Below are 12,044 nucleotides of genomic sequence, written 5' to 3' on the forward strand. Positions count from 1 at the left end.
TTATGCTGAAATCACTTTAATGCTAAGCATTTCATCAATTGTATTTTTAAAAAATCACGGTTTGATTAAGTAAATGCAAAAAAAACCCCTCTTGTTTGGATATTTCTGAACAATCAAGCATTGGCTTTAAGCAAATATAATTTGCATAATTAATTTTGTGTGTATGCAGAATTTGCAGTATCACAAACCAGCTTCATAATAGTGGATGGAAACTAAGGGTTAAAGAATGTTACTTCTGGTACCGATAATGCAAAAAAGAAGAAGTTGTAGCTAATTTTAGCTAATGTTAAATTAATTTAAGTCAAACATAATTTAGGTGCTTGTTCTATCCCTTGATTGTTTCTCCTTAGTGGTTATGCCATAGTGGTTATTGTTATCAAAGTATTTTGGTATCATTCATATATTCAGTCGAAGAATGCCAGTATTGACAGGAAGTTTCCACGTCTCTATGTTAATGTTAAAGAGTTGTTCTGTAAGAAAGATGGGTGATTTCCAAGTGTGAAATATGTATAAATATTTATTTTTAAAAACCGATTAAACAGATTACTGGGGTTTGATAGCTATAGTAGAGATTATCTTGAGAAATTTAATTTAATTCAACACTGGGCTAAAAATGCAAGACTTACGCAAAGTCATCAAGAATTTCCCGAGAAGGATGTTGAATGAAAGCAACAGGATTGGAAAAGACATAGACTTGAGAAATAATGCCAGCAATTCTGAGATCTCCAGACTGAACATATTTATGAAGAATAGGGAGAGGTTTACTAACATTGCAATTTCGATTATGGACTTTGCACACCACCCAGGCATTGATGCTAATAAGGAAACAATAAATGCCACCATATTGCCTGAAAATTTTCCTTCTGTATATACATGGACCTGTTTTCACTTTGGCAAATGCATATTTCCAAATCATAGATCCTGCCATGATTCCCTCAATTGTTCCCAAGACCAAACTGAACAATACAATATGTTAGTGATCCAATGGACAAACTCTTGTCTGCCTGCAGCCCAGCTCTGAATGTTTGGGAAGAATTAATAGCATTCTTCATCTTTCTGTTTTCCACATTGATATTTTCAAGGTTTTGGAAAAGAAGTGGAGATAATGATGTCTAATTGGATAATTATAACATAGAATAGATAATCACGTACTCATGGTTATTCATTCCATCTCATTTTAAAGAAGAAACAGTATAGATGTTTTATGTGATATAGATCAGGGAAAGATAAAATCCACAGTACTGGGTCTATTAAAAGTCAAACCACACACACACCCTCTCTCTCACACACACAGAACAATGCTTATCACTGGTTGTTACTTACAGCTCACCAACACATTATTAATAACCTATATCCAATATAATACAAATACAAGGACACTGTTTTTTCTCAGGCACTAGGCGCCAGACCCATAATTGCATAGAAACAACAACCCAGTCTGAAACCAATTTTCACAAGCAAGAAGAAACAACATAACAATGTTGCTGATATGGGAGCCAGAGCCTGCAACAAACCAGAGTATGTCTACTTTGCCCCCACATTTGCACCAAGAGGCCCATCGCAGGCTCAAAAATTCATATATAACATTAGAGGTGACTTGATGCTTGTCCTCTAATGTGATATGTTCAGTGGTGTGTTGTAAAATTTGTTACTACCGGTTCTGTGGGTGTGGCTTGGTGTGTGTGGGGGGGGGGGGGTAGGGTAATTTGACTGGGTGGGCGTGGCCAACTTTTTTTCTTTTTACTTTTAAAAGCATCCCAGCTGAGCCGTGCGATCATCAGAGGCTTTTTTTTTTTTTTTAACTTTTAAAAGCATTTTTTCGGCCAAAGAAGCCGAAAGCCTCTGATGATCGCACGGCTCAGATGGGCATGGTGGGGGCAGGGATTTTTGCTACCAGTTCTCCGAACCACCTGCCGCCATCACTACCGGATTGGGAGATCCGGTCTGAACCAGGACCATTTCAACCCTGGATATATTCCACCATCAGCCAGCAAAGCCCCTCTGCTTTCTACATAGGATAAACAGATCAAGCTTTGAGAAAGAGAATTCATGGACAAACGTTTAACATAAGAACTCCAAACAAGAACAAAAGAATATCAGAATATTTCAGTCTTCCAGGACACTTCATTCCATAACTCAAAATAGTCATTTTAGAAAAAAAAGAGACTTCACCAAAGGATTGCTGAAGTCACATGTATTAAAAGGTTTTAGGCTATGTCAGGTGTCAGCTAATACAATAGGTTTTTAACGCATTACAATTGTTAATTTAAAGTACAGGTACTTATCATTTGTCTCAGATGACAATGAATTAGCAGTAGTGACCATAGTATAGATTTATTTGGTCTATACCAATTTTTAGCTACCATGATTTTGTTCTGGTCAAATTGAAATTCCTGTCTCATGATACTGTAAAAAAAAAACCTCATTGTCAAAATTAATATTCTTTGATAGTCATTCTCAATATATAGGAACTCTCGGTTTCCAAATCTCAATGTACATTAAAATTAGATTTTACATGATTTACATGATTTTATGCAACTCTCAGTAAATTGTCCTTGTGAAGAATGGGGATCTATCCTTCCAACTTTCTTTTTTATGAAGAAGGTTTGAGAAATGATCCTGTTTTAGAAATCTATGTGCCAAATCTCTATCCTGATTGAATGACAATAGAATAGAATAGAATAGAATAGAATAGAATAGAATAGAATAGAATAGAATAGAATAGAATAGAATAGAATAGAATAGAATAACAGAGTTGGAAGGGACCTTGGAGGTCTTCTAGTCCAACCCCCTGCTTAGCCAGAAAACCCTACACCGCTGTACTAAACTTCTCAAATAATAGATATATGAAAAAAGAATTTAGTGGCATTACTTTAAAAATTGGAATTTCCTTTCCTCTTACTTGTGAACACTGAACAAAATGGCAGCCTGACCCATAGATTTGAAGTTATTCACCCATCACAATTGTACATTAACACGTTAACTTCTGATGAATGTTAGAGTTTTTTCAGCTGACATACAGTGGTACAGATTATTACCATGATTATAGTTCAGTATCTAATGATTCAGTGATGCTGCTCATGTTCTTACAATCCTGTGTATATCTGTTATACACATATATATATATATATGTGTTATATCTGTTATGGGGGGGTGGCAGTTATCATTAAAGAGGGTCTTGGTCCGAGGGAGGCCACTGTTCCTCAGACGGCCGGATGTGAGTCCCTCCTTGTGAAGTGGGGTCATGGGGTGCAGATGGGCCTGCTGGTTATGTACCTGGCTCCCTGCCACATGGCAGCGGCCTTGCCTGAACTACTCAACGTTATAGCCGTGGTGGTGATTGATACCCCTAGGCTTATGGTCATGGGGGACTTCAACCTGCCATCCGTCGGTGAGGCATCTGAGGTGGCTCAGGAGTTCATGGCTTCCATGACGGCCATGGACCTGACCCAATTAGTTCATGGCCCTACTCACACGGGGGGAAACACGCTGGACCTGGTTTTTGTCTCTGGTCCGTGGCTGAGTGGTCTCGAGATAGGGGATATAGCGATCGAGCCCTTGTCATGGTCAGATCACTCCCTCCTTCGCTTTGACCTTCGAACCGCCACACCCCGCCGCAGGGAGGCGGAACCGATGAGGTGTTTCTGCCCCAGGCGCCTGATGGACCCGGATAGGTTCCAGTCAGAGCTTGGGCCATTTCCTGAGGCTCTGGCACATGGCTCGATTGAAGACCTAGTGGCTGCCTGGGATAGGGCGGCCGCTGGAGCTTTGGACTGGTCGTGCCTTTGCAGCCTCTAACCCGGTGTCGATCTCACCTGGCTCCCTGGTTCACCGAGGAGTTGAGGGAGATGAAACACTGGAAAAGACGCCTGGAGAGCAGTTGGAGGGCCAGCCGTTCTGAATCTGACCAAACACTGGTAAGGTCTCATATTAAGACCTACCTGGTGGCAATAAAAGCGGCAAAGTGTAACTATTTTTCCGCTCTTATTGCATCATCAGATAATCGCCCGGCCGCCCTGTTTAGGGTGACCCGCTCCCTGCTCCACCAGGAAGCGCGGGAGGACCCCTTGGAGGGTAGAGCCGAGGACTTTGTACAATATCTGTATGACAAAATCGCTCAGATTCGGGAAAATTTGGACTCTGACTGGGTAGATTCAGGAGGGAGGATGGAGGCAAGTCTTGAGAATATTACCTGGGAAGAGTTTGATTCTGTGACTCCGGAAAATGTGGACAAGATACTGGGCAGACTGAGCTCAGATTCGGGAAGGCTTGGACTCCGATTGGGTAGATCCAGGGGAGGAGGCGGGGGCAGGTCTTGAGAGCGTTATCTGGGAAGAGTTTGACTCTGTGGCTCCTGAGGACATGGACAGGATTCTGGGCAAGCTTAATGCTGCCACATGTTTATTGGACCCATGTCCCTCCTGGCTGGTGCTGGCCTCTCGGGAGGTTACACAAGGCTGGTTCCAGGGGATTATAAATGCTTCCTTGAGAGAGGGTGCCTTTCCCGCCGCCTTGAAAGAGGCGGTGGTGAAGCCTCTCCTCAAGAAGCCTTCCCTGGACCCAGCAGTGTTGGCTAATTACTGTCCAGTCTCCAACCTTCGCTTCGTTGAGAAGGTTGTTGAGAGTGTGGTAGTGCGGCAGCTTCCTCAGTACTTGGATGAATCGGCTTATCTAGATCCGTTCCAGTCAGGCTTCAGGCCTGGATACAGCACGGAAATGGCATTGGTCGCATTGGTAGATGATCTCTGGAGGGCCCGGGACAGGGGTTGCTCCTCTGTCCTGGTCCTGTTAGACCTCTCAGCAGCTTTTGATACCATCGACCATGTATCATGCTGCACCGGTTGGAAGAGTTAGGGGTGGGGGGCACCGTGTTGCGGTGGTTCTCCTCCTTTCTCTCTGATCGGTCGCAGTCTGTGTTGACAGGGGGGCAGAGGTCAACCCCGAGGCCCCTTGTATGTGGGGTGCCACAGGGGTCGGTTCTCTCACCCCTTCTGTTCAACATTTATGTGAAGCCGCTGGGTGAGATCATCCGTGGTTTTGGGGTGAAGTATCATCAATATGCTGATGATACTCAGCTATACATCTCCATCCCGGACCACCCCAATGATGCCCTTAAAGTGATGTCCCGGTGCCTGGAGGCTGTACGGATCTGGATGGGGAGGAACAGACTCAGGCTCAACCCATCCAAGACCGAGTGGCTGTGGTTTCCGACGTCCCGATATAATCAGTTGGTGCCATCACTGACTATTGGGGATGAGTCATTGACCCCCCATGGAGAGGGTTCGCAACTTAGGCGTCGTCTTGGACTCACGGCTGTCTTTAGAAGAACACTTGACGGCTGTGGCCGGGAGGTCTTTTTATCAGGTTTGCCTGATTCGCCAGTTGCGTCCCTTTCTGGATCGGGACTCGTTAAATACGGTCACTCATGCCCTCGTCACTTCATGCCTGGACTACTGTAATGCTCTCTACATGGGGCTCCCCTTGAGGAGCACCCGGAGGCTCCAGCTGGTCCAGAATGTGGCCGAGCGGGTTGTTATGGGAGCAGCATGACTCTCCCATGTGATTCCCCTCCTGCACGAGCTGCACTGGCTCCCTGTGGTCTTCCGGGTGCGCTTCAAGGTTTCAGTTACCACCTCCATGGCTTAGGACCGGGGTACTTACAAGACCGCCTTCTGCCACCAATAGCCTCTCACCGCCCAGTAAGCTCCCATAGAGAGGGGCTTCTCAGGGTGCCATCAGCCAAACAGTGTCGACTGGTGGCCCCCAGGGGGAGAGCCTTTTCTGTGAGGGCACCCACCATCTGGAACGAGCTCCCCCCAGAGATACAGAAGATTCCGGATCTGCACACTTTCCACCGTGCCCTCAAAACATTCTTGTTTCAGCAGGCCGGCCTGGCCTAACTTTCCCTTTATATTGCTTTTGATTTTATTTTAAACTGGGATGTCTTGAATTATCTAGGACCAGAGTGTTTAGTATATTTTAATTGTTTTTTTTTAAAACGTTTGTATTACATGTATTTTTATCGTTCGCTGTTCACCACCCTGAGTCCCTCAGGAATAGGGCGATATATAAATTTAATAAATAAATAAATAAATAATAAATAAATAAATCTCAATCTGCTTCCCACCATTCTTATACCTTTCCTTCCACCATTGTTGAAATTGAAGTTCTTTTTAATTTATGCAGCAGAAAGTTTAAAAAATAAAAAAAAGATTAAAAGGTCCCTGTGGATTTTACTCCACTGCAGAGGTGGGATTCAGCTGGTTCTCTATGGATCAGGCGAATCTGTAGCGGTGACTGTGGGAGGCTCCACCCACCCACCCAGATGTAATGTATGAGCACTGCACATGCGCAGAAGGCTGTGCGCATGCACAAAGGAGGCTTGTGCAAGCGAAGCACATTTGCGAACTGGTAGGGAAGGTAAGTGAATCCCACCTCTGCTCCACTGGTTGCTGCCGCTGATAGAGGGAAATGCTCATGTCATTTTAAGGCCATTGAGCCAGCACTCTTCAAAGACATGTCCATGGTCATGTGGCCAGCATGACATCATGGAGCACCATTACTTTCCCACCAAAGTATTTAGCTACTCTCATTTGCATGATTTTGAACTGCTAGTTTGTCGGGAGCTGTGGCAAGAATGGGAGCTCACCCCATCACGTAGTATTCGGGTCTCGAACCTGAGCTACCAGCTTTCCAGTCAACAAGACCAACATCCTAACCACTGAACCACCATGCCTTTCCCAAATGAGTCCCATTCCCAGATGAACGGCCATTTTGTATTTCCTCTTACTGTGTTACTATAGACCTTGACCCTCTAATAATAATACTGCTCCCATCATAAACGTGTACTGCTTGTGAAACACCTAAATGGCAATTACATAACTATGGGGATGCTGTGGTAATCATAAATTTGAAGACCAGTCACAAAGTAAGTTTTTTCAGCACCATTTGTAAATTTAGTCACTAAACAGGCAGTTATTAAATGAAGACTGCTTGTATTGACTGTAACAATAAAATTTGGAGAGATTACAAAGGGACATTGTCAGAGTGCACACAGTATGACTATGTGAGACTACCCAGGAGGAAAAATAGCAAACAAAGGTTTGTAATAATAAGTAGTGGTTTATCTCTACAAAAGAATATACATACACGTACTAGGCAAAGGTCAAACAATCAATCAGCAGTTACAGCAGGGAAGAACACACACACAGAGAGATACGCCCCAACAGGGCCTCTCTTATAATACAATCTCTTAAAGTGGTAACTGTTAAGTTGGGTGAATGAGGACGCAGCAAGCCAGAGTAGTTCGTGACAACAGCTCTTTATTGTATGGTGAGACTCCAGCAGCTAAACCTGGGAGCCAGCTCCCTTTATATACTTTACAACAGTAGTGGTCAGCCAATCAGCTGAGGGTCAGTTATTTCGAACTTCCCGCCAAACAAACCTATTTACATAACACTCCTCCCCTCCCAGAAGTCACTTGGGGTGTTATTTACATACAAAGTCTCTCAGGTGACTAGGGCATGTACAAGTCCTAGTTGACCTGCGCAGTTCAGTCGGAGGGGCGGCGTCAAGCAGGTCGGAGGGACTTTCTGTTTCTCCCTGCTCCGCCAATGAGGTCTCCGGGACCTCCTCGTGGGCGGCGACTTCTCCGGCTGTTTGGACTACCTCGATGGGGCGGCGCTGGATACCAGAATCCTCAACTAAGTCCTCCACTCTACTCGGGCTTGTGTTTTGTGCTTCTGGTTGGTAGTCATGGTCAGAGATGGGGTCATCTAACTTGTCGTCGGTGTCTGCGGTTACCTGTTTTCTTAGTTGGTCAATGTGTCTGCGCCAAATTCTCCCGTCCCCCATATCTACCCTGTATGATTTGGGCCCCATGATTTCTGTGATTGTGCCGGCTTCCCAGAGTGGGCCCTGTCCATAGTTTCTAGCGTGAACCGGTGTTCCTATGGTGAATTCTCTAAGCTTCCTCTCCCCCCCCCCTTGAAAACCTCTGGAGAGTAATTGGGGTTGAGCCTATCTAGTATTCCTCGGAGTTTCTGTCCCATTAATAGTTCTGCTGGGCTTCGGCCTGTGGCTGTACAGGGTGTGGAGTGCTGCGCTATTAAAAACTTATCTATCCTTTCCTGCCAGTCTCCGGGGCTTAAACGTGAAAGGGCCTCCTTTGCTGACCTTACAAATCTCTCTGCCTGTCCGTTACTGGCCGGATGAAACGGGGCTGAAAGGACATGTCTGATCCCTAGTCCTGCTAAATAGTCCTCGAATTGTGTCGCGGTGAATTGTGGCCCGTTATCTGACACTAGGATGTCCGGTAACCCATGGGTGGCGAATAACTGTCTTAGCTCCCTGATGGTTGCGTCGGTGGTAGTGGCCTTCATTAGCTTGATCTCCAACCACTTGGAGAATGCGTCTACAATGACCATGAAGGTCTGTCCGTGAAATGGGCCTGCAAAGTCAATGTGTATCCTGGACCAGGGACCCTGGGGCCTTTCCCACTCCCTCACGGGTGCCGTTGGTGGATCTGATCTGGACTCTTGGCAGGGCTGGCATCTCCCCACCCATTCGGTAATGTCTGTATCCATCTTGGGCCACCAGACATAGCTCCTGGCTAGCCCCTTCATTCTTACAATCCCAGGGTGCCCCTCATGCAACAATGTTAAAACCTTTTCCCGTAAACGTAAAGGAATAACAACCCGATCGCCCCATAGCAAGCACCCCCCTTGCATTGTCAGTTCGTCCCGTTTTCCCGCGAACCATTTAAATTCCCTGCTCCCCATTTTTTCCGGCCACCCCCTCATGACCCAACTTGCGACTGTCCGGATCACGTGGTCTTTGGTTGAGGCTATCGCAACCTCGGCTGATGTTATGGGCCCAGAGTCCAAAACGTCTATCAGCAGGATGGGGATGCCGGGTGTGGGGTCTTCTAGGCCGTCAGGTAGTGGGCATCGGCTGAGTGCGTCCATGTTGCCCATGTCCACCCCTGGTCGATGTACCAGGCAATAGGAGTATGCTGCGAGGAAGATGGCCCAGTGTGTCATCCTGGGTGATAGTGCTGCCGGGGTTGGTCGATCTCCCGCGAGGAGACCCAGGAGCGGTCGATGGTCGGTGATTAGTTCAAAGTCCCTCCCAAACAAGTACTCGTGGAATTTCTTTACTCCCGAAACGGCGGCGAGGGCCTCCTTGTCGAGCTGGCTATAATTTCGCTCGGCGCTTGATAGAGTTCGGGAGTAGTATGCAATGGGCGCTTCTAGGCCATTCGGGAGTCTGTGGCTCAGGACGGCTCCCACCCCGAACAGGGACGCGTCACATGCTAGAACAAGGGGAAGCGTTGCATTGTATTGTATTAAAAAGCTTTCAGCTGATAACAGTTTTTTGATGCCGGCGAATGCCCTGTCTTCAGCCTTCCCCCATTTCCATGTGGCTTTCTTGGTTAACAGTCTATGTAGGGGTTCTGCCACTGTTGCCTTTTCTTTTAAGTAAAAGTTTAATAGTCCCAGGAAGGCCTGTAACTCTGCCTTGTCTTTGGGGGTGGGTGCTTCTCTGATTGCCCTGATCTTGCTTTCTGTGGGGTGTATGCCGGTGCCATCTACCCTGTACCCTAGGAATTCGACTGAGGAGACTGTGATCATGCATTTATTTCGTTTCACTCTGAGTCCTGAGTCCCTGAATTTCCTTAGGACTCCCCTCAGTCTTTCTCTTAATTGCTGCTCATTGTCAGCGGTAATGAGCACATCGTCAAAATAGGGTACCACCCCGGGGATCCCTTGTAGTAGCCGCTCCATGGTACTTTGGAAAAGTCCGGGGGCTATGCTTACTCCGAATTGCAAGCGGGTGCACTTAAAGGCCTCTCTGTGGGTTACGATAGTCTGTGCCTCTGCGGTAGCGCCATCTACTGGCAGTTGCTGGTACGTCTGCGCAAGATTGAGTTTTGCAAAGATCTTGCCGGGGCCCAGGGAATGCAACAAATGGTGAACGATGGGCACTGGATAGGCGCTCTGCTGCAGGGCTTTATTAATTGTGCATTTATAATCAGCGCATATGCGCACTGATCCGTCCGGCTTTACCGGCGTAACAATTGGGGTCTCCCATTTGGCGTGGTCGACTGGAACGAGCACCCGTTGTTTGATTAATTTGTCCAGTTCAATGTCAATTTTAGGCTTCAGGGCAAACGGTACCCGCCTAGGCTTTAAGCGGATGGGTGCAATATTGGGGTTGAGGTTAAACGAAATTGGGGTCCCCACATACTTGCCCAGCCTTTCGTTGAACACGTCCTGGAACTCCTGCATCAGGTCTTCCTTCAGGGTGCTTCTAACATTTCTCACTCCGGTGAATCCCATGCCTAGGGCTCTAAACCAGTCCATGCCCAGGAGGCTTGGGAGGTTGTCGCTGACTATGGTGAGGGGCAGTTTCTCGGTAAACTCCCCATACTGTACTCGGAACTCGCCTCTTTCTTCGACGGGTATGCGGTTCCCTTGGTAGTCCTTCAGTCTGCGTTGCTGTGGCTGGAGCTGTCGCTTGTGTACGCTGGGGATGACTCTCTTCAGGTTCTCCCAGGACATGATGGATATTGGCAATCCCGTGTCGATCTCCATCTGGCACTCCCATCCCTCGATCTCGACCGTGGTGTAGGTCTTTTCTCCGGGCGAGGTGCAGGTCTGTGCGATGCGTATGGTGTAGGCCCCAGCGTCTTCAAATTTCGCACCCTTCCGGTTTCCGCCATCTCTGTTGGGCCTTCGGTGTGGTGCCGGCTCTGATTGGAAGGGTTGGCCACGTGGTTTGTAGCTCTGGTGTGTCTTGGATCTGCAGACCCGAGCAATGTGGCCCCTTTTCTCACAGGAACGGCAAATGGCGTCCCTGAACTTACAGTTTTGTCATGAGTGGGACCCTCCGCAGCTGGCGCATCCGTCTCTGGGCTCCCTGCGGCCTGTGCGGGACTGCTCGGTGCGGTAGACCTCTTCTTTAGACTCCCCTTCGCTCGCGGTGCTCGTGGCCTCTCGGTGCACCGGTGCCGTCTTTTGCATTGTTCTGGTTAAGTGGGAGCTCTTTAGTCTCTCTGCAGCCTTTGTTGACGACTCTTGCGCCCTGGCCTCGTCTAGCGCGATGAGTAGGGTCAGGTTTGACCTTGCAAGCAGCCTTCTCTGGAGTCGGCTATCTCTCACTCCGCAAATTAGTTGCTCTAGGAGCATCTCATCCAGGTCTCGGTACTCACATTGGGTTGTGGCCTTACGCAGGGCAGCGATGTACTCGCTGATCGATTCGCCCTCCTGCTGTAGCCGTTGCCGGAAATCATAGCGTTGGATGTACTTCGATGGCGTTGGTGCATAGTGGTCTTTCAGCAGGGTCTGTAGCGTCGACCAGGAAATGTTGTGGACCGAATTCGGCTCCGACAATGCTTCGGCTGTGTCGAAGACCCTTGGCCCGCAGTGGCTCAGGAACAGGGCTTTCTTCCGAACGTCTGGTAGCCCTTGCATGTCGTTTGCCACCATGAAGCACTCGAACCGAGACATGTAGGATCCCCATTTCTCTTCCTTGGGGTCGAAAGGCGCTGGCGGGGTGTAGGCAGACATCGTTTCGGGGATTCTCCTGTGCTCCGCTCGCTCGCCTGGCTGGATTCGGTTGCGGTCTCCGGTCCCTTTTCTGGTCGTGGCTTCAGCTCTTTTCTCGAGTGTGGCTTCAGCTCTCCTCTGCTTCTGGCCTCAAAATCCCACCTTCGTCGCCAATGTTAAGTTGGGTGAATGAGGACGCAGCAAGCCAGAGTAGTTCGTGACAACAGCTCTTTATTGTATGGTGAGACTCCAGCAGCTAAACCTGGGAGCCAGCTCCCTTTATATACTTTACAACAGTAGTGGTCAGCCAATCAGCTGAGGGTCAGTTATTTCGAACTTCCCGCCAAACAAACCTATTTACATAACAGTAACAGTCAAATAACCCTGCTGACTCATTTCCACCATTGCAACATCATTACAGCATTACACTACAGAGGTGGTATTCAGCAGGTTCTGACCAGTTCTGGAGAACCAGTGTTGGAAATTTTGAGTAGT

Source organism: Pituophis catenifer, unplaced genomic scaffold, assembly GCF_029215685.1.
Source record: "Pituophis catenifer annectens isolate HBS135680 unplaced genomic scaffold, rPitCat1.0.hap2 SCAF_15, whole genome shotgun sequence".
NCBI classification, from domain to species: Eukaryota; Metazoa; Chordata; class Lepidosauria; order Squamata; family Colubridae; genus Pituophis; species Pituophis catenifer.